The following is a 23,487-nucleotide window of genomic DNA, read 5'->3' on the forward strand; positions in this document are numbered from 1 at the left end:
GGTGTCAGAAACATTCAAGGGTCAGAGTGACAAACACAAAGATACTCGAAAACACATTTTGTAAAATGAAAATGTCTAGCCATCAGGCTGCAGAAACTAACATTAAAAATTGCCATTTGTGTTTGACACTTGCAGAAATAGTCAGTTTGTTGGTTGGAAATACACAGTAGCACGTTCCAGTCGGGATCTGAGCTTTAAGTCATCTTTGAGAAACTTTCAGAAATATTGCTCTAGAGATAAGAACAGTTTGTGAACTTCATGGGGATGAATGGGCGCTGTGATGGTGTGTGAGCTTCCACAGGGAAAGTGGTATGTGGACCGCAAAGGCCAAGCAGCCAGCAACATCTGATGCTTTTTGAAGCAGCATGGGACCTGTGTTAAATAAGCCAGTGTCACAGCTTGGAAAAAAGAGGAAAACCTGAAACCCTATTGCTTGGGAAAATGAGGAAGGAAGGTAGAGGCCAGTCTGGACAACTTAGCTACAGCCTGTCTCCAAGCAAAATAGAAAGGGCTGGGACATGGCTCAGCGATGAGAGTCCATGGGTTCAATCCCCAGCACTGGGGAAAAAAAGAAAGGGGATAAAACGGCAGGAGCTTCCAGGGAGATGCCCAATTTGTGAACTGAATTTGAGGAAGCTAAAGAGATAAGAACCAGACTCCTACTCACAAGGACGAGGACTGGTGTACAGTAGCAACTAAACCACTTTATACCTGAGGGTGAAATGACATGAAAATCAAGTCAGGACACACGTGTTTCCAGAAGCCTTCGGGATATTCTAACACCCCAGCAGGCTGAACACGGTGAATCTTCCCACAGTCTGGCCTCTGCCTTTGCAGAGAGGTGATTCCTGATCAGCAGCCTATGCTGGGGGGCCTGAGGTCATCCGTGCTTGCAGAGGGGGGGCAGGTAAGTGACTTCATTCAACGTTGAGCTAGAAGACAGGGCCTCCTCTGTCTCCTTATGGTGATCAGATGTCACTTATACCTCAGAGAGCCACATGGATAGGCGATGAAGATATTGTTATTGTCACCCTCAGATTATCCTTGACTCTGTGTGAAGGCCATGTGGCCTGCCGCCTTCTAGAACTACTCCTGGAAGTCCTCGCCCCAAAGGTTTGCGAAACCCTTGTCCAGGGAAGGATCCCACTGCTGGTGAGACAGATATTCCCTGCTGTCTGTTCTGTCTACCCAGGAGACAAGGGTGTGTTATGGCCTACGTGCAGTGTCCCCCCAGAGCTCCTGAGTGAGATGTGCAAGAAGGTCTGGAAGAGAAATCTCCTAACAGGGATGGGCTGAGTGGCAACTGAAGGGGTAGGATTGTCTGCAGGAGGAAGGAATTGGGGTGTGGCTTTGGGATTTATATTCTCTACGGGAGAATGGGGCCTCTCTGCTTCCCAATCATCATGTGAGATATCTCCCTCCACCACATTCTTCCTCCATGGTGACCTGCCTCACCTCGAGCCCCGACGAACACAGCCCACTGCTGTGGATGGAGAATTCTGAAACCATGAGCCCCCAATAAACCTTTCCTACTCAGCAATTGTTCAGGTCAGATCCTTTAGTCACAGCAGTGAAAACGCTGACTAGAACAGAGTGGTTCATATTTCAAGAGACTCAACGTAAATCCAAGGAGTGGTGAGGTTGGGTGGCGTGTGAAGTGTACAGAACTGAAATTCTAGGGCTCGTGCGTGTCATTCTACGGGATGTCAGCCGGGCTCACCTGCCCACATGGGGTCCACGAGGCCTTCCTGCCACAGGACGGAGCAGCAGCACCGGACCTGCACGGTACCTGGCCTTCAGGAAAGGCCTGCTGACTGGGTCCAGTCCGTCCCTGCTCCCACAGCCTGTGAGTTGTTATTCTAACTGAACTCAAATCCAGTTATAGAGAACTTGCTTCAATCCTTGGGCTTTGTTTGTTTTTTCTGATTGATTTTACTCAGATCTTCAATAGGAATAAAGTTAAAAAATGTATGAATAATATACGAAATCTCCATTGCAGTTTTCAAATGCTTTTGTCTAATTTTCCTCAAAGAGCGTTCTACTTAGATATGTCACAGAGTTTATGATGAAATTATAGATATGAAAAACATGTTAGGAGAGTCTTACCAAAATTCAAAGGCACAAGTCAACAGTGAAAAACTGGCAGGCTCATTCTTTTGCAGAAAATCATGAAATGGAGTTTAAGGGCCTGGGGTTCTCATTGCTGGGTGCTGAGACCTCCTACACGAATCACAAAATCGAATGGACCTCAAATATCTTTCTCACTCTTAATGGACAGGTTGGTTTCCCCAAGTGACAACATGGAAAGGTCTTGCAGGGAGGGATGTGGAGGAAGAGGAAGAGAGCCCCCCACACCCTCTCCACCTGGACAAGCCCCGGCTTCTCTTCTGATTTTCTAGACTGACGATTACCTTCAACAACCCCCCACCTTATTCTTCTCTCATTTCTCAGAAGTTATATTTTTTCAATAAAGAAAGTTGATTTGAAACTTTGGCCTGACACTCAGAGAATCTGTGTCCCAGGTTTAGCTTCACTCCTAACTAGCTTATTTAGCTTTCATTAGGTATATTTGTAAGCCACAGCAGGCTGGATACAAGATGCGCATTCCTGATTGTAACAGGAGAAACTCCCATTGACCCTCTCCAATCAGAGGATGCATAAACTCTAAGATTCTTCAGTCAAAACCGAAATAACATGAACTTTGATTTGGAGGTGGGAGGCATTTCTCGAAGACTTTGTTTTTTTAAATATATAATATTATCTGAATTTTCTAGCCAAACATAGACACCAGAGATATACTGTACAATAAAAGAAATTATAAGACTAAGTTATAATTTACTGATGGAATTATAAGATAAGCCTTATTCTAAATAAAACTTAGAGAAATACGCTTCTTTAGCCTATTGTTAAAGACACCCAGAAGGAGTGTGGACAGTGGCCATCTGCTCTGGGCTCTGGCTGCAGGAGCACTAGCATGCTGTAATCTTCCACGTGCACGCAATCACAATGTCTCTTATCTTGACAAACCCCCCTGTTGTCTGAAGACGTAGCACAGGGCTACGTGTGTGGTAGGATCTGCTGCCATCCTACTGGACTGGATTTCGGTGACTTCAGAGGTGGTCTATAATCACTTCAGAAGTTGTGGTACCCTTTGCTGTTCAAAAACAGATTTCTGGAAACTTCCAAAGTCCATACATGTTAGGGTCTGTAAACAAGTCAGGATGGTGCCTGGCATTTTGCCAGAGGGAGGGGTTTGTGAAGTAACGCCAGCGAGCCATTAAGTGTGGAGATTCCTTATTGGTTGACTGCTGTATCTAGTTTATGCTAATTAAGATAAGCTGTGTGGAATGTATAAATACCCCTCCTGTCCTACAATAAAAGGCTCCCACTCCTGCTGTATCAATGTACACAAGTTGCTCGTCACCCCCCAGTTATTTTGCTGCATCCGGACTGCGGCAGATGGTGGCCCGTACCAGGAGCCCCGGGACACTCTGGGGTAAGTTGACGAGGAGGAAAAGCTGCCTGCCCCTAGATAGGACTGGAGCAAATCTGCCTGTCCCTAGACAGGGTAAGAGGAAAAATGGCCATTTTGAGAGAATGGAGAAGATTGATACAGTATGTTTGTGTCTTGTTTTGTCTCAGAGTATTGTATTGTCTTTGTGATGAAAATATGGAAGGGGTGTTAGGTAAATTGATAAGGGAAAGAGGCACCCCAGTGGAACAAAGAATAGTTAGGGCATGCGTTGATGGAAGTCCGGGAACTCTGGTCAGAAAGAAAAACAAAGTTCAGAAGAAGGAGGATTATCAGGAAAAAAGTTGCAGCAAAAGGCTATTACTGAATACTTTTCGTTACTGGAGGGTGCGTGAATCTGCGTGGTGGCTGCCACGTGCCAGAGCCGGTCATGGCGCAGCAAGGACTTTCCAAGCAGCAGCAGCCGGCTCTTCCCCGCCCCCACCCGGGGAGCGGGAAGCCACTTCAAGAGCCCAAATCCAGACCTGTCCCCAGGCACAGTCTCCCAGGCTCTTGCTCCCTGTGCCCAGTGGCAGTTTGAGTCAGGAACACTCCCCACTCTCCCCAGGGCCCTCTGGGGATGCCCTGCTGAAGGTGGAAGACAGCCCATCCCTGAAGTTTGATCATTTCCAAGGCCAGTAACTACAATGGTTCTCCCACACCTGGAAGCTAAGGAGTAATGAGTGCCATTAAGGCCTATTTCAAATGTAAAAAACCTTGAGATAATGTGCGAAATTGTTCAGAAGGTTGTTTTCTTAGCGCCTGCTGGAATACTTCAGGATTTTCTTAAGCATCATTGCCGGAGTTCCTGCCTTCATCCCAGTGCAGGTGAGGACGAGGGTGGAAGAATTTCCAGTGTTGCTGAGAACCGAAGGAGACTTCGGATCAAGCTAGCTGCCTGCAGAACTTACCTGGACTGTGATTTACCTGGACAGTGAGTTAATCTATTGAGACACTGCTTTACCTGGACTGAGACAACAAACTGTGATCTACAACAAATTGTAACTCGGTATCTTTGCTAACAGTGTCATTGCTGGTATAATTTTTCCAAGGGCTTCTTGCATGAAGCCATCAATTGGCTTGGTATTGTGGCATTTTGTATCCTCCCCTTCTGCTTGTAGCACATTATTTATGATGTTTGTGTAAAAACCACTATGGTCGTTATTTAAATTAAAAAAAAGGGGGAAATGTTAGGGTCTGTAAACAAGTCAGGATGGCACCTGGCATTTTGCCAGAGGGAGGGGTTTGTGAAGTAACGCCAGCGAGCCATTAAGTGTGGAGATTCCTTATTGGTTGACTGTTGTATCTAGTTTATGTTAATTAAGATAAGCTGTGTGCAATGTATAAATACCCTTCCTGTCCTACAATAAAAGGCTCCCACTCCTGCTGTATCGATGTACACAAGTTGCTCATCACCCCCCAGTTAGTTTGCTGCAGCCGGACTGCGGCACATAGAGGATACAATAATAAAGTGAATTAGAAGAATAACCTACCCAGTGCTAAACGGGCCACTGATTTTCTTGTGAGTTTCCTATAATGTGGCACAAAGAGCAAACAAGAAATGATCAGTTACAAGGGGCTCCGATATTCCCAGGTAAACCCGAACCAGTGACTCAGGAAGAGCAAGCATAGGTTAGTTACATATAAAGAGAGTGAAGAGCCAGGCACAGCCACCCCGGCAGTCCCAGTGACTCAGAGGCTGGGGAGGGAGGACGGCAAGTTCCAGGCCAGCTTCAGTGTTAAAGAGAGGATGTGGGGGGGTCGTTTTGTTTTTCCCCAACAGATATTTAGTGAATATGACCACCGTCTGAGGCAACGTGCTGGGTAGGACGGGTAGAAAATGAAAAACGCAGAACAAGTACCCATGGCTGTCTGTTCCTCCTGCCCCAGAGTGCAGCCCTTCCCCAGGGGTTCAGGTGAGGAGGGGGCACGGGAACAGGAACAGCAGGGAGGTGCGGCAGGAGTCAGATGGCCTAGAGAGGTTAGAGAAGAGGACACTGCCGCTGGCCCCAGAGGGTGAGTGAGAGTCCACCAGCCCACAGCAATGGTGGGAAGTCACCTGTATTTCAAGCAGTTACCCAGTGCCCAGGATCACCAAGGGGACACTGTCACTGTCACTGTTTCATAACTCCATCGGTGCTGTGCTGTACATGTGGCTATTATTCACATGCATTTTTCTATGTCTAATCCTGATTTATTATTTTTTAATTTGTTTTAATTAGTTACAGTCACAGTACAATGCACTTTGATACGTCATATATAATGGAGTATGATTTCTCATTCTTCTGGCTATACATGATGTAGAATCCCACCGGTCATATAGTTATATATGTCCATAGGGTAATAATATATGATTTGTTCTGCTATATTTTCTACCCCCTAACTCCTCTATTCCCCTCACTCCCCTCTGCCTAATGCAAAATTCCTCTATTTCCCCTAGTCTCCCCACCTTATTATGAATTAGCATCTACATATCAGAGAAAACATTCAGCCTTTGGTGTTTTGGGATTGACTTATTTTGCTTAGCATGATATTCTTTAGCCCCAACCATTTACCTGCAAAGTACCTAACTCCTATCTGCAGGTATCTTGAACATTTCTCAATAAATAGATGGTGTGTATGTATGTGTGTATGTGTTGCAAGTTCATATGCTTAAATATAAATCATGCCTGGAGAAGACCCTTGGGCCATGCTCTGTGGCACCCAGAATTGAAATTGCAGCCAACATGCTACCTTGATGCTCTCCCTGCTCCTTCATCCAAGACTCAGTTGAATCAATGTGACTTCTAAGGAGAAAACATGCTCCTGTGGCTCATCTGCCTGTCTGTCCCCTAAGCCATGTGACATCATAGCTGTTCTTTTTGAACCAGTTGGGCCTCAGCATGCTCTGGGGTGGTACCATGAGATCAAGACGAGGTGAAAGGGCAACTGTTCATGCAGGTGAGACCTCCCATTCTTGCTGATTCAGTTAGGCATTATTAACATGACCCATGAAATCTCATACTTTGCAAAAATGGAGAATCATCTGAAGTTTGAAAACAAGTGAAATTCACTTTGATCCAAACAAACTTGCAAATGTGATGCATGGGTGCAATTTCTGTAGATAACCCTGCTTTCCCTAGCAATCCACCTGAGGAGTGTAAGTGCTTAGTCATGGACCCATCATCTTTGTGGAGTTTGTTGTAGATCAGTGGTTTTCAAAGCAGTCTCTGCAGCAGGGGAAAGCTGTCTCTCTAAACCTTAGGCAGAAGCCTGAGTGCCACAGAAGAGCATGACCAGAGGCAAGTGTTATGTCGGGACCAAAATCTGTCGTAAGTGCAGGAAGTGTTGCCACCTCCTCTCTAATGATGAGAGAGATTCAACCACAGGGCTGATGGCGGTCACACCCTGAGCAAACAGAGCCGCATGGGGACCTGCCTTTCCCCACTCCTGGCTTCCCACTGCATGCCATGCTCATGTCCAAAAAATGATGTGAAAGCTTCACACATGGGAATCAAATAGTCCTAGCAAACTAGTATTTATTTCTGAAATCTCACAATTTCACACCCTCAAAATATTTCAAAAAATTTTGAAATGTGGCCAATTTCTCACACCTCTAAATAGTCAGAAGATAATTTACATTTCCCAAATACCAAAGCTCATCTTTCTGACATTAAGCTACTTGTCTCTCTAAATTTTTAAAAACTAAAATGCTATATGGCCTTGCCGGTTATTTTTGCAGTCAGATTATTTTTTAAGCATGTGATGTTACCTTTAAGAAAATTCAGGGAACCAAAATGTTCACATGAGAGAAAAGGTTGAGCCATGACCTTTATAATGCCAAGCTTTAGCAAAACAAATGTATGCTGTAGACTTAAGGGATCCAAAGTAATAGCACCGGTCCCCAAGCTCTGGAATCCTGCCTTTTCCTTCACTCAGAGGCTCACCTTTAGCTCAGATCAAATAAGACTCTCTGAAAGCTGAGCCCTGGCATGTGAGCAGCCCTTTGTTGCCAGGCTAGGTGCATCCAAAACACGTTTGGTCCTTACCATGAAATCTCCATGGTCCTTCCTTCGGGCCTTAAGACCCCTCCCTGGTGTCTGCAGGGCTCTGTGAGTTGTTTAGGAACTTGAGTGAAGCAAGAGGCAGCTTTGGGGAGCCCTGAAGCCTCACTCAGGAGGACTGGAGCCATGGGTGGGCTGGCCATCAACAGGTCAGAACCCATAGTCAGCCCCTGGAGTGCACTAGCTCTGAGCTCCAGCTGCCCAGAGGGCACACAGTGGTGTTGCAGATGCTGAGAAGGTACAGGAAGCTTAAAGGGTGCTCTGGTTTATCTCATCAGCCTCCATCCTCAGGATCACACTGACTCGGCCTCCTACGGCCCAGGCACACATGAGACTGAGCAGCAAGGGCCTGGCCCCTGGTGGAAGGTGGGATGGGACCTTCCTCATCGACGTGGACTCACTAACCCTCCTGCACCTGCAAGGGAAAGCGCGGTTGAGGCACTGGCTGGGGATTGGAGGGGCGGAGGGAGCAGGTAACCTCAGAGGCGTCCAGAGCCTCACAGAAGTCACAGAACAGCTCAGCTGGCAGTTTATTCCAGGTGTGCTGCTCCTCAGCAGCACCATCCAGCTTCTCTGCTTCTCCTGAACCTGCTCCAGGTCCCAGAATCCCACCTGTCCTTCTGGAAACCCGGGTTGCCTGAGACGGCTGGGAAGGGGTGATTGCTCAGTGCCAAACATTTCCTCCACTGCAGTAAAAGGCCATTCAGAAAATATGTGTGACTCCTGTTCCTCCTGTCTTCTTCCTCCTCTTCCTCACAGTGCATGTCCAGCCTTGGAGATCAGATGCCAGGTGGCACATCTACCAAGAGGAAGAGCTATTGAAAACGCTGAAGAACAGGGCTCCAAAGATGCTGCTTGGCCAACCCACAGAGAGTGTGAAATATCCCTCAAACGCAGTTTTAGTGAGTCCAGTTTCAAGGAACACAGAATGTGCTTCCTGGAAAAGATGGTACAAGTTGCCTATGTGATCCCCTCATTGGATTATAAGGAACAAAATTTGAGAAAAAATCACACTGTTTGTCCAGAGTGACACAAAGCAAGTTATTTAAATTTGGGTCATGTATTTTTTTCAACAATAGCCCTTTAAAAGAATAAACACACTTCAAATCTTACTTTCAAAAATAAAAATAAGACACGCAGCTCTGAGAGTCACCAGTCATTCTGGTACAAACTGTAGACACTTCCCCTCAGAAGCTGCATGGCCATCCATTTCAAATTGGCTCAAATAAGGAGTGTCTGCTTATTTTGGTTTGTATTGGTTGTCAGCCACGATCATCTCAGAAGCTGGTGCAAGGAGGGATTAGGCAAACATACATCATCATACGTGAGGGTTCATAGTCATGGTGAAAGCTGCTGAGTAGCACCACACATTAAAGAAGACAGTAACGGCATTTGTTGAGGGTGGTACTTCCCAAGTCATAATGTATTAGGTTATCAAAATAGTGTAAAAACAGGTTTTATCGACCTCACTTAATTTTTATAAGAAGTAGTATCACATTAATTTGCAGAATTTAGTTTATCTAAGTGAAATTGGTCAAATGCATTGACTGCATTTTAATTTTTGATTGTTTATTTTTTGCGGTAATAGGGCATTGAAGGTGCCAAGCAAGTGGTCAGCCACTGAGCTACATCTGAGTCCTGCATGTGGTATCTTGCTATCAAATCTGACTTTTCCTAGGAGACTCAACAGTGATTGAAGCCAGGAAGAGGGTCCTGAAGCACGGGAGAGGTGGGCTGGAAGGCACGGAGTGCCTATGTGGACTCACCAGCACAGGGGCATTTCCACTATTTGAGTTACAATTTTTCCCCTTTATTAGGAAACATCTTACCTCCTGAGCTCGATTTGGCATGTTGAGACGTGTTCTTGATTTCAGAAATAAGGAATGAAGGGCGGGGGACTAGAGCTTGGCTAGCTGAGGAACATGCTAAGCACCTGAGGAGTGCCAAGTGCCCAGAGAGGCCAAGGAGGCACTGGAGCAGAGCCACGGGCCCCAGCCTCGGGCAGACCTTCTCAGACCCACTTCAGATCCCTCTCCTGAGTTACCTTGCAGAATTCCAAAGCAGGAGTCAGAAAAACATCTGCTCAGTGAAGCACAGTTTGGGGGATCTTGGAGATTTCTTCCCTTCACAAGGCACACCTGATTTACTTATTTGCTGCCCTATAAATGACTCCATCATTTAAACCAGTTTCTCTCCTTGGTGACCCATACTTAATCAGGGGTCATCTGGTTCACAGAAACTGCCAGCCAAAAAGGTGTTCAGGAACTCTTTCTGAGTCATTAGCCCTATATGAGGGTACATGACACACTGCTTCCTCACGTGGGCCAGGGTGTCCAGCACATCCCCCAGGCTCTCTGTTCTGTTTGTTTTGTTTTGGTGGAGCTGGGGATTGAACCCAGGGCCTTGTGCATGTGAAGCAAGCACTCTACCAACTGAGCTATAGCCCCGACCCATGAAGTTTTTACATGCCAAAGCAGCCAACTATTGGGTGTTAAATGACAGGATACTTCAATAGTCGCACCTCCTTTGGGGGTTAGAAAATCCATTCTAATATTCATTAAGCTGCTCATTTCATATCTATTAAAACCCACAGTTTCCCAGTGAAACAACTGAAATGGCATGCTAGGGGAGAAACCAAACATCTGCTTCAACTAAAATTATAATATGTGGCTTGGAATGTCAAAGAGAAAATCAGAGCCATGAATTTTAATCACTGACTCTTGTAGAGAAGAGCTGGTGGGTACATTAGCAATAAACATAGATGCTAGGCTTCACCAAGTCTCCACTTCCCATCTGGCCTTGAACATTGAGCACCACGTTTAAGGGGGAAAAAAAAGAAAAAAAGAACTCACCCCGTGGGTCAGATATGAGGGATCCTCAAAAACCTCACATGTGACAAAATGCAAGTATTTTCAGAGGTGAAATTATTAGAATATAACTGGTAGAAACTAGTGGATTAATCCACTGATATGGATTAACTGGGCAGAAAGTATAGATAGATAGAGTGTAGATGGAAAAAGTAGGTCATAAGCACATGCATTTGAGGTCTTGATTTTCTCTCTGCTGAGCAGAGAGAAAGCTGTCCCTCTTTCCTCTCGCTCCTCCTCCTCCTCCTCCCCCTCCTCCTCCTCCTCCTCCCCCTCCCCCTCCTCCTCCCCCTCCTCCTCCTCCTCTTCCTTGGTGGTCAAGTTCAGACATGCTTTCCTCTCCCATGACCTTCTGCTATGATGCTTTCCCTCACCTCAGGCCAAGGGCTATGGAATTTGCCAACAATGGACTGAACCCCTGAAATCATAAGTTCACATCAATTTTCCTCCTTAAAGTTGTTCTTGTCTTTCAATCATAACTACAAAAAGCTAATTAAAACAGAAATTGGTGTTAGGAGGGGGGCAATTTCTCTGACTAACCTGGGCATGTGGCTCAGAAGCCATTGCAGCTGGTTTGAGTAGGGGAGACATTTTGAAAAGTTTAGAGATGCAAACTGGAAAAGCTTTAGAATTGTGAGCTGAAATTTATGAGTGATTCTGATTAGAGCTTAGATAACTGGAATGATGATTGGACTGCAGACGGACAGTAAAAACTGGGATTCTGTGGTTTTAGAGGAGAAAGAGGATTCTATTGAAAATTGAACTAGAAGCCATTCATGCTACATTTTGGCAAAAATGTTTACATTTTGCTCATGTTCTGAGACTTTCTGTGAGACTGACTTTAAAAGTGATGGAGTAATTAATCTGGTGAAGGAAACATCAAGGCAGTGCAGCATTCGGAGGTGGCATGAATATTGCTCGTGGCTTTTAGCCAAGGTAATTGTGATAATCAGGCACAGAAAGCAGAGCAAATATATTTGAAATTCTTGAAGTTTGGCCAGAAACGTCCAAGTAAAACTGGGGCTAAGAAAGGTATGGTTGTCATAGAGATGATAGCCACTAAAGAGATGCTAAATAATTTACTGAGAAACAATAGTAAAGATGAATTGAGGGCATCTCAGGAATTGGCAACACCAAACCCATCTCAGGCTCAAGCACGTAAAAATGAAAATTCCTCTGAGAAGAGACCACAGGGGTCCTCTGCTTACACAGGGACACCCAAGAAGTCATTTCAGCTTGCTCAGCTGCCCAGGCCCGCAGAGGCTCCTGCAGCCACGGTCCGTGGGATGGCAGCACACCTTAGTGTCAAACACATGGTGCCTGTTCTGCAGGAATACAGAATGCTGGAGTTAGGAGGTTGTGGAGGCTTCCACTGAGACTGCAAAAGGAGGTTTGGGAGGCCAAGCAAAGAGTAGCAGGGCATTATGCGTGAAGACAGAAGGATGAAGCCAAAGCTGCAATGGAGACCCCCCAAGATTAAGATATGCCACTAACATGGGCCATCTGCTGAGGAAAGCTACAGGGATCAAGAGGGAAAAAACCCTGAGCCATGTCTACACTTGGGCTACTTAGTAATGGTTGAGATATTTCTGTTCCTTTCTTTAATAACTAGACATTGAAATTATAATTAACAGATCCCCTAAAATCGAAACAAACACATTACTTTTGATTTCAAAATGTGAATTATAAGACTAGTAAGTAAAGTACTTGAAGCTCAGAAAATACTTTCCAATAGAAAGAGAAGTGCTATGATTAAAATGCCGAACTGGTCATCAACGATCCAAATTCACCTCAGTGCCTGATCTTAAATAGGATTTGGTGTGTAAATTCTCATCCATGTAATGCATTTCCTTTTAGAGCAGTTAAATACTTTCAAATGAAAGATCTTCTTCCATTATTAGAGTTAGAGTCTTAGGGGCTAAACAAGAAACGTACAGATCTAATCTGGCCCTTTAGTCCTTGATCTGCCTCCCCAGATCCTGCCAGTTGTCTAAGCCACTCACAGAGCAGCAGAACTGGGCCCATGTCACTTCAGCAAATAACTCAGTCTTGTGAGATGTCAAGTACCAATTGCAAGACCAGAATGTCAAGAACTCACCGATTGGCACATGCAGGCATTTTCTTCTCCACCTTCCAACAGCATGGTACCACTTTACCAAGGGCTATTTCCCACATGTCATTTTTAAGTCAGCTAGAAATGGGCAACTCAGAAGAAACCACTGCAAAACACCATTTTCTGCATAATACTAGGGTTCAGGAAACGTCAGCAGCATTCTCAAATAGCTTGAAGACACACAGAGTTTTTTCAATGCTTTCTTCATTGTAAAACATCGAAAGTTTAGTAGGTCCGAATTAAATTGTTATAAAGAAGAATGCAGGCCAAATATTTGGAGTATATGGAGTGTCTGTTTTAAAATACTGAAAGAAAGAGGAGTGTCAGAAGAGTTGAGCTAGATATATCAAAACAATTTATAACAATTTGTGTTATATATCTAGCTTAAATCTTTATATTTTAATGAAAAATATTAATGAACATAATTATATATGCAGAAGAAAAAGATACATTTTCAACTAAATAGCCCATTACTTGTTATGAAATGCATGAGAACTCAGGTGTAACATGTATGTAAGTGTCTTTTACTTTCCCTTATCCTGGACTGAGAACAAGAGAGCCGCTGTTCATATTCATGTATTCATACTTGCATGTATCTATCATGCATATTCTATGATCAGCAAATTTGACTTGTTCTCAAAATTTCCATGCATGTATAATGATGAAGACTTTACAGAATTCAGGGATGGATGGTGCTTGGAGGGTTATAATATTATTTTAAGTTCCAAATGAGTGTCACTATGCATCTTGTTCAAGCTTTGCTTTTATCAGTGGTGGGGAAACTGTCAAGGCCAGATCAGGAGGGTACCATCTGGGTGATACTTAAATTTGTAAGACCTCTGAGCTAAGAATGACTTTAGATTTTTATTTATTTTTTATTTATTTAAAAAATGATAGAGGAATGCATTACAATTATTATTACACATATACAGTACAATTTTTCTTATTTCTGGTTGTATATAAAGTGTGTTTACACCAATTTGTGTCTTCATACATGTACTTTGGATAATGATGTCCATCACATTCCCCTGCCCTTGTTAATCCCCTGCCCCTTCCCTTTCCCTCCCACCCCTCTGCCCTATCTAGAATTCATCTAGTCCTCCCATGTTCCCCTCTCTACCTCACTATAAGTCAACCTCCTTATATCAGAGAAAACATTTGACATTTTTTTCTTGTTGGGATTGGCTAACTTCACTTATCATTATCTTCTCCAATGCCATCCATTTACCTGCAAATGCCATGATTTTATTCTCTTTTATTGCTGAGTAAAATCCTATTGTGTATATATGCCACATTTTTTATCCATTCATCTACTGAAGGGCATCTAGGTTGACTCCACAATTTAGCTATTGTGAATTGTGCTGCTATAAACATTGATGTGGCTGTGTCCTGTAATATATGGTTTTTAATTCTTTTGGGTGTAAGCCAAAGATAGCTGGGTCAAATGGATTTCCAAGGAATCGCGATACTGCGATACTGCTTTGCACCAATTTGCAGTCCTACCAGCAATGTATGAGTGTACCTTTTTCCCTACATCCTTGCCAACATTTATTGTTATTTGTCTTCATAATAGCTGCCATTCTGACTGGAGTGAGATTTCTAGAGATGATGAGCATTTTTTCATATATTTGTTGATTTATTGTATATCCACATCTGAGAAGTGTCTGTTCAGGTCGTTGGCCCATTTGTTGATTGGGTTACTTGTTTTGTCGGTGCTTAGCTTTTTGAGTTCTTTATATACCCTAGAGATTAGTGCTCTATCTGATGTGTGAAGGGTAAAGATTTGTTCCCAGAATGTAGGCTCTCTGTTCACCTCACAGATTGTTTCTTTTGCTGAGAAGAAATTTTTTTAGTTTGATTCCATCTCACTTGTTGGTTCTTGGTTTGAATTCTTGTGCTATAGGAGTCTTATTAAGGAAGTTGGGGCCTAAAAGTAAAATACTTGGGAATCAACTTAATGAAAGAGATGAAAGATTTATACAATAAAAAATACAGAACCCTAAAGAGAGACATCAAAAAGACCTTAGAAGACGGGAAGATCTACCTTGCTCTTGGACAGGCAGAATTAATATTATCAAAATGACCATACTACCAAAAGCACTATACAGATTTAATGCAATTCCAATCAAAATCCCAATGGCATTCTTCATAGAAATAGAAAAAGCAATCATGAAATTCATCTTGAAAAATAAGACACCAGAATAGCTAAAGCAATCCTTAGCAGGAAAAGTGAAACAGGTGGCATCACTATACCAGACCTTAAACTATACTACAGAGCAATAGTAACAAAAACAGCATGGTATTGGCACCAAACAGACTGGTAGACCAATGGTACAGAATAGAGGACACAGAGATTAACCCAAAAAATTACAATTATCTTATATTATACAAAGGTGCCAAAAACACTGGAGAAAAGATAGCATCTTCAACAAATGGTGCTGAGAAAATGGAAATCCATATGCAACAAAATGAAATTAAACCCCTGTCTCTCACCATGTACAAAACTTAACTCAAAAATGGATCAGGACCTAGGAATTAAACCAGAGACTCGGTATCTAATAGATGACTTTATATTTTTAAATGGTTGTAATGGTTGAGGCATATTAAAAAAATGAAATTCAAATTTCAGGGTCTACACAGAAAGTTTAATTGCAGCCCAGCCACACCCATGATTTCCTTTATTATCTATGGATCTTTTTACACTAACAGCAAGTGACAAAGATGTAATGGTAACTATATGGGCCCACAAACCTAAGGTATTTACTGTCCTGCCCTTTAAGGAAAACCTTTGATGACAAGAGTGGACTAATAGGAAATAAATATACCATGTGATAATTTATGAGTTCCTTTCATTGCTGACTTGCTTTGTTTTACATACTCATTCTCATTATAAAAAGTCAGATATCTATAGCATAATTAGAAAATATCTCTCAATTTAAGAGTACACAGCTGCTGTAATCCCAGCAGCTCAGGAGGCTGAGACTGCAGAATGGCGAGTTCAAAGCCAGCCTCAGCAATGACAAGGAGCTAAGCAACCGTGAGATGCTATCTCTAAATAAAACACAAAACAGGCCTGGCTCAGTGGTTGTATGTCTCTGAGTTTAGTCCCTGGTACCAAACAAACAAACAACAGCAAAAAAAGTATGTAACTTCAAAAGCAATCATGTTTTATCCAGTTGTGTAAACCAAGGTGAGGGTAAACAAACTGTGAATCACTCAAAATTCCTTGATTTAAATGCTCTAAGAATTTTAAATATAGTTTTACCAGTGATCACAATAATCATGTAAATACAAGATGGGGAACATATTTTTAAAAACAAACCATTAATATATTTAGTACAAAACTTCCATAATCCTTAATGCATATTTATGCACATGTTCATATAATTTATACAGACATGTATACATGCAGGTATATGTGTGTGTGTGAGTGTGAGTGTGTGGGTATAAAATACTGTGTATATATATATATATATATATATATATATATATATATACACACACATATACACAGAGAGAGAGTAAGTGCACATGCTGATAAAATATTCAGTAGGGGAATATAAAATATTGATAAATTCAGGAAACTGAGTAGATAACTAGAAATCGGGGTTCTAGCCCAGTTCAGTTGGTAATAAGCTATTTCAACAATGTACTAAAAGCTCTAAAGCCAGAACTATATCACCTGTAAAAAGAGGGAAGTCTGTCCTTCTGAAATTCTTTACTCTTTATTTAAAAGAATTTTAATTCAATAGGTTAAGGCTTTGTACATATGGCTTCAATGCTCCTCTCTACGCAGTCGATACAGCATTGTTATTCTTCAAGGTCAACTCAGGTGCGAGAATCTAAGCACTAGACCCTCCAGCATAGGTTAAAGTGAGGCTTAATACCTCATCAGCATACCAACTAAAGAAGTGGTTTTTCTGTCATATGTTCTCTGTTGTTTAAACCCAAGCCATCTTTTAAAGACAGGATTAAACCCCTTGTCTTCCATGAATTCCCCAAACACAAGTAAACAAATAGCTCCCTGCTCTGCATGAAGAGACACCTGTCCTGTGCTGAGGGGTTGCTGGGTCTTGGGAACTAACATGTGAAGGTCTGGTCTAACTCCAGAGTTAGTGGGCCTGTGTTTGCAGCGCACTCCATTGCCAGTGTACCAGAATTAATCCAAGTGTGAAGCCTTAGGTATGGGGGTGGCAAGTATCTGCCTACAGACATGGGTGGTGCACACGGGCCCGCAATCCTGTTCCTGTCTATGCCAAGTGGTCTGTGTCAACAAAAGGGCAGAGGATGCACCATGAGCACTGCAGGAATTCTAAGATTAAAATTAGAAATCAGCTGCAGCCCCAGCCCTCTCCTGTGGACTAGACTCACTGGTGGTTCGCCCGTGCAGAGGGCGCAGCTCACAAGCCTGAGCACGCACAAGATTAATCATCAACATTCAAAAAAGGCAAACTTGTCCATTGGAGACTGTCCAATGGGTGAGGAAGTTCAGCTGGGCAAGCCCTCTCACACCTGTCTGAGGTCTCAGGTTATTTGTTCCTGAGCACCTCCTTTGGGCGGGACTCCTCCAGTGTCTTAGCACCTGGGATCTGGCAAGTTACTAAACCTCCCTGTGTGCTCAGTTTCCTCTTTGCAGGCTGGGGGATGATGATCTGAGAGGGTAGACTATGTGTCACACTGACTGTCACCTGGCAAACGCGTGGCATCCGTCACTGTTGCAGCAAGCGGCCTCTGCTGGACAGAGCAACATCTGTCCCAGCAACTGCCTCTAGTTTAGTTTCCAAATGTGCGCAAGTTCATGAGCCCTGCCACTCAGCTTCCCTCCGTTGCCCTGTTCCTCCCTCCACACCATGGCCCTTCCTGCCCTAGCACTGAGCTGCTGCAAGGCTCTTCTAGCAAAGCAATGTTTTTCAAACTAATTAAGTACAGGCTGGGGTCGCAGCTCAGCAGTAGAGAGCTTGCCTTGCATGTGCGGGGCACTGATTTGATCCTCAGTACCACATAAAAATAAAAATAAAAAGGTAGTATGTTCATCTACAACTAAAAAAAAATTTAAAACTTTAATTAAAAAAACTAAATAAGTAGACTTTATTAAGTTCTACAAGATCCTGCAGTCTCCTGAAGTTTGTGTTGCACTTACTGAACTAACTTGTCCTTAACCACATATTTGCCAGCAAAATCTACAGCCAGGCTTACAGTGTTTTTCTTTTTACTATTATTTAATCATTGCAAGACTTCTAAGATTAAAATTAGATTTCTCAGGGCAGGTGAATATTTTAAATATTTTTAATAATTCAATATATTTCATGGGACTTGAATAGTTCTTAGTTAACAAAGGAAGTTTGATTAGTATTTGTTGAGTATATTTCTTGTACAACTAAAATACTTCAAATTGATGCTAGATAGAAAAGAAAACCTGGAGTTTGGGTCCTAGCAGATGTTCCTTTATCTCCTGTTCCACCAGCTAACTCCACAGTTGCTGAAATAGTTACTGAATCTCTGAGTTCCAGAGTTATCCTTTGTAGAATGGAAAAATTTGTTAACCTTTGAAACTATAAGATTTAAAATAGAAACATAAATTTAGAGCGATAGTAAATCACTCAAAAATCGTGATAAAATGGCAAAAACAAAGAAAAATTGCTAAAGGTTCAGAAATAATATAAGATACAAATTATTTTTTGTACTTCATCATCCGAAATTTAATTGGCTTGATATGTACTTGTGTAGCACTTAACGTGCAGGGCACATTTCTCAACACTTGAATATATTTACACCTCTGAGTTCCATCACAACATGATGAGACAGATAGAATCAGAACTTCCATTTCACAGATGAGAAAACTGAGACCCAGAAAGTCTGGCAACTTGGCCACGGTCCTATGCACTACCACAAGGTAACGGAGTTCAAGTTCAAACTCTGATTCCTTCCTGTACTCTCCTGACTCTATCTTTGCAGCCTTTTAGTTTAGTTTTTCTTAGTAAAAGAAAGAGTGAGCCCAGAATCTGAGATCCAGTACAGAACAACATTTGAGGACAGACTTGGGCTATGTGATTGATTTTGATTCTGAGAACTAAATTAAAATTCCAATGAGTACGTCATAAAAAGGGAATCATGACAGAAGTGTCCTCATTTAAGTGAGTACAAGGAGGGAAATGTCCACGAAGTCTGTATTTTTTAAAGGCTCTCGGGGGACTTATTGAATGACCTCAGGAAGGCCAAGCAGGTGAAGGCCAGATCAGGGAGTTTCAAATGGCAACTAAACAGGAAGGAAGAAGTCCTGGCTGGATCGTTCCCTGGAGGAAATGAGCCCTGTTGGTGACAAACACTGGCCTTTGGGGGTGAGGCAGCAGAGTCCTCTCCCATAGACCTCTGGGCCCCAGCAGCTTAGCTGATGCTCAGACCTGCAAGGCTCCTCCACCTGCTCTGCCCCTTGTGGCTTGGGATCAGCCTCAAAGAGCTCCAAAGTCAGCCTTGCCCTCTGACAAGCCCCTTTGGGGGGATTCTTGCTATAGGTTTATGATTTCCTTCAAGGGGGCCTTTCATGGGTTTGCTTTATAATTTGCAAAAGAGAATGAGTTATTAAATTTACTGCCTACAGTAGATCATGTAACTATGAACAGGGTGGCATGACACTGGTACTCCAAAAACTTAATCCTGTCTTATCCCTGGTTGACGGCCCCTCCACCTCCTCAAAACCAGAAACAGAACCATAAAACAGTCAAAGTAGTAATGGCAGAACTGATCAGGTTTACAGAAGGAAGACCACTGTTTTTATACAGTGATGTGATCAGTTTTATAGATTGAGGAACTTAGGAGATCATTGGTTAAATTTTAAAAGAAAAGGGAGCCGTTTTATTATCTGATTTTATAACTCACGATATTTCCCTTCAGTGTGCACCAGGGCGACCTAAACCCATAACTCATTTGAGTTACAAAATTCATGTTTAAGTAGTTAAATATAAAGGATTAGTTTTGAAGTTACCAAGAGAATTGAATTCATATGATTTAACATAAGAATCTAAAAATTATACCTAAGTTATTAGTGACAACCTTTACAGAGATTTACATTTTTAATGTGTTTCCTCTGTTGTACAAAGGAACATTTAGCTTTCTCCACAGAGCTCAGGCTCACAGTGAACCTAGAATATGGCTGTGCATTAGACTCCTACAGAACAAGGGGCAGGTGACATGGCCTCAACCAAACCCTAGGTAAAAGCTGCTCCTGTTTGTATGTGGTAGTTCTTCCACGATGACCAGAGTCAATGCTTAACCATAGATTTCCCTTTTTCACCCCTTAACACGTCTTGTAAAACGATTTTGTTTCTAGGCATCTCCTTGCCCCATCCAAAGTCTTGGACCACAGGTGCACTGCGTACATATGTCCACAATGTGTGTATCCCTACTGTGTACCTAGTTTTTTTTCTGCCCTCTAAAATCTGACTCCAGCCTCCGGTCTTTGAGGGTCTCAGCTCATCTCTCAGCTCCCGGTTCTCCTCTGAAGAAAGTGAAGCTTGCTTTCATCGTGTGCAGAGCTAAGGCCCTGGAGAAAGGACTGCTTCAGACCAGAGCTGGGCCCTGCCCTGCAGACCCGAGACAGCAACTTGCTCCCTGGAAGACTTACATTGGACAGATGCCTCCAGGTCCTGGAGAAACAGACCTGGGGCTGAACCATCAGGAGGACTTGACGATAGCTGCACCTCAATCAGCAGAAAGGCTTTACAATTACCCACTATCTGAGATGAGGGGACATCAAGGCCCTCTTGGTCCTGTCCAGGGTCTTAACACAACTAGGAAACGTACCCCAAATTCCTGACCCTTTGCAGCTCATGTTTACTATGATCTGGTCCCACATATTCCTAGTGATTCTAAAACACGTTTTTTCTCATGAATTGTTTCTAAATAGTATAATTTTAGTAGAGCAACTTCCTATCTTATTTTCTATATTTTTGCAGTTTAAAAAAAAACAATAATACTGCATATTGAAATATCTCCGACTAAAATAAAGCCCAAATGTAGACTCCTAATCAAGGCACTCAACAATCACATTTAAGAGGATTTCATATGCTTAAATTTTACTTAGAAATACCTCTGTTCTGACAGAGCACAGATGGCAATTTATTAACTATATTCTTGTTTACTCATGAGGACATTTTCCATTTTAATGGGTGGTGATAGTAAATACACACAGAAATCTCAATTATTTTTAAAAATTTAAAACAATGAAATAACATGCAGAAGGCTCATACCTTATTGTTTTGGCGATTTTGCTGAAAATAAATTTGCACCTTTGCTGCAGATTTTAAAAAAGGGATTTGTCAATGCTCTGCTGCATACATAGTGTGGACTTATGCTGAAAGAGTCAAAATCATGTGTGCTTCTCCCCACACACACATTTCCTTGCTTAGGTTTCTTTTTAAATCTTAGCTCTGCTGACAGTCCTCCTCAGAGGCTGTTCCCTTTGCCAGCCGTGGCAACCTGAGGCCAGGCTAGAGACGCGGGCGCCGAGACCCAGCATGACCCTGCTCCTCTGCTTTCTATCAGGCTGCTTGATGTCCTTCCCTGACACTGATGGTGAGTGTGCAGCAGCTGCCCCACAGAGTTAAGGCCAGTTCAGGCTCTGATTTGCCTGGGCCCTTCCACCCTGCCTGGCACGTCACACTGGACTTTTCTTTCCAAATCCTCTGCTCACACCCAGGTCCTGGTGACTCTAGGACTCACTGTCCAGTTTTTTGGTGCTTTGTTTGCTTGAGCTTCCACTAGGGAAAGAGCCTAGAAGCAGTAGCTTCCATGAAGCATGAGTCTTTTCCTTTAATTATTATCTTAAATGCAGCTTCAAAATGAATTTTTTAAAATATTCTGTTTTAAACTTATTTTCTTTATTATATTTCTAAATCTTTTTTGGTTTCTTTTTAGTTATATATAACATTAGGATTCATTTTTCCATGATTTAAAAAGCATGGAATAAAACTTGCTCAAATTCAGTGCAGTGTCTTCCCTTTCCCTCCCCTCTTCCCTCCTTCGGTGCCCTTCCCTCTACTCTACTGACCTTCTGCTATTTACTTTTATGTACTTTTCTCTTTTTGGTTAGTGTCATGCAGGTACATGATGGTGAGATTCATTGGGGGGGTCTGGGCAGTTGCCAGTGGCAGCAGGGTCTGAAGGCAGTGAGCCAGACTTGGACTTTGTTCAAAGTCCAATTTTAGTAGAGCAACTTCTAATCTTTGACTGGAAACAAAGATTTTTCCTACTGTATTCTCTACCCTGCAAATCCATACAGAGATGATTATACCTCACTCTCAGCCATTCAGCAGAAGGAAGGAAAAGCGTGTGGAAAGCAAGACCTGGGCATGTGCTTCCCTCTCATTCCATCTCCTGATTCTGTTCAGGAAAGCATCTCAGGAGAAGGCTTCCAAGCGCAATGACTGTGAAATGAGATGCTCAGTGCTTTGCAGCCAGTTGCAGAAAGTGACCATCACATCTGTATTTCACATGTGCTTCTCTGCATGATGATTAGTGAACACTGTAGACTGGCAATAGAATAAAAAAAAAACTCAAGAGCACACATAGATGTTAATTTATAATCTATTTCCAAACAAAAGGAAGCAGGCTCCTTGGAGAAATGTTCATGTTAGGACTGGGATCAGAAACATGCAAGATGAGCACCTGCACTCCCAGGAAGTAAGAAAGGGCCCACAGTCCTAACCAAGCCTAACCTACCCCAGCCCACCCTGGAGGAAGCATGCCCAAGGATGCAGGGACCAATGGAAAAAATGTCCTAGGGCCGAGGCTGAAAATCAAAGTGGGGAGAGGGGGGACTGGATTATAACCCAAAGTGTCGGATGAATATACTCGGGTCCATACTGACATAAACATATGGTGTAGAAGATCCCAGAAGGCTTCATACAGATTCTCCGTGCCCACAAGGCAACCATACTCCTCCGCCTTCCAGTGTGGTCATGCAGGGACTTGCTTCCAAGGAACACAGCAAGAGAGAAAGAGGTATTGACTTCACAGGGAGAGACCCCAGGAACATGACCCCAGCCCACGACCAAGCTGAACATCCTCAGCAATGTGTCATGTTCAGAGGGAATGAACCAGAATGCACTCTACCTCTGTGTCAACCTCCCCCAACCCCAGTCACAGTCCAATCCTAAGATCACCAGCAAAATCCCATTACACCTGACCAGGGCTGCTTGGAATTGTCAAGGTCATCAAAAATACAGAAAGTCTGAGAAACTGTCACAGCCAAGAGGATCCTAAAAATACATGACAGCTGAATGTCCTGTGGGACCAGGCTGGAACCCTGGAATAGCAAGAGCATATTAGGTAGAAACTAAGGACAGTATGCAATGTCTGAATTCAGTTAATATTAATGCATTTGTATGGGTTTATTAATTGCAACCAATAGTAATGAAGATGCTACTAATAGGGGAGACTGTATGTGAGTAGAGGGGAACTCTGTACTCTCTTTGCAATTTTTCTATAATTCTAAAACTATTTTTTTAAAATAAAGTTTTATTCTGATAAACTTTCCAAACCACTGCATTATCCTGCTCACTTCTGTTTGGTACTTAAATATTATCATTTAATTTAATCTTATTTGATTTCCCTATGTGCAGTGGTGATTCATGAACATATCAAAGATTTCCATTCTAAAAATATTATGGGAGCTATGATAGTTTAATGAAAGATTTCACTTCAATTAAATTAGAAGGAAACACTTCTGCACTCTCTTCATTCCCTCCAGGGAGGGAACATTGTGTCATCTTATTAGCAAGTTCTCCCTGGGGCACTTCTCTTTGATGAATTCAATATAGTTAAAGAATCCTTGAAAGATTATATAAGACCATACATGTGTATAAATACACATATACATATACGTATGGAAATGTACAATGATATACACATATGTATATTGTTGTATTTTCTTTTAAAAAGAAGCCCTTCATGAGG

General features: G+C 42.6%; 1 protein-coding gene and 1 non-coding gene across 3 annotated transcripts in view; both read right to left on the reverse strand.

The window, feature by feature from the left end:
• Csmd1 (CUB and Sushi multiple domains 1) overlaps nucleotides 1–23,487 on the reverse strand; it is a 1,629,066-nt gene that overhangs the window by 1,057,508 nt on the left and 548,071 nt on the right. The gene's annotated exons all lie outside the window — the stretch shown is intronic.
• Nucleotides 9,929–10,005, reverse strand: Trnav-cac (transfer RNA valine (anticodon CAC)). The gene has a single exon. It is a non-coding gene; the product is annotated as a tRNA-Val (tRNA).

This window comes from Ictidomys tridecemlineatus, chromosome 14 (genome assembly GCF_052094955.1).
Source record: "Ictidomys tridecemlineatus isolate mIctTri1 chromosome 14, mIctTri1.hap1, whole genome shotgun sequence".
Classification (NCBI taxonomy): Eukaryota; Metazoa; Chordata; class Mammalia; order Rodentia; family Sciuridae; genus Ictidomys; species Ictidomys tridecemlineatus.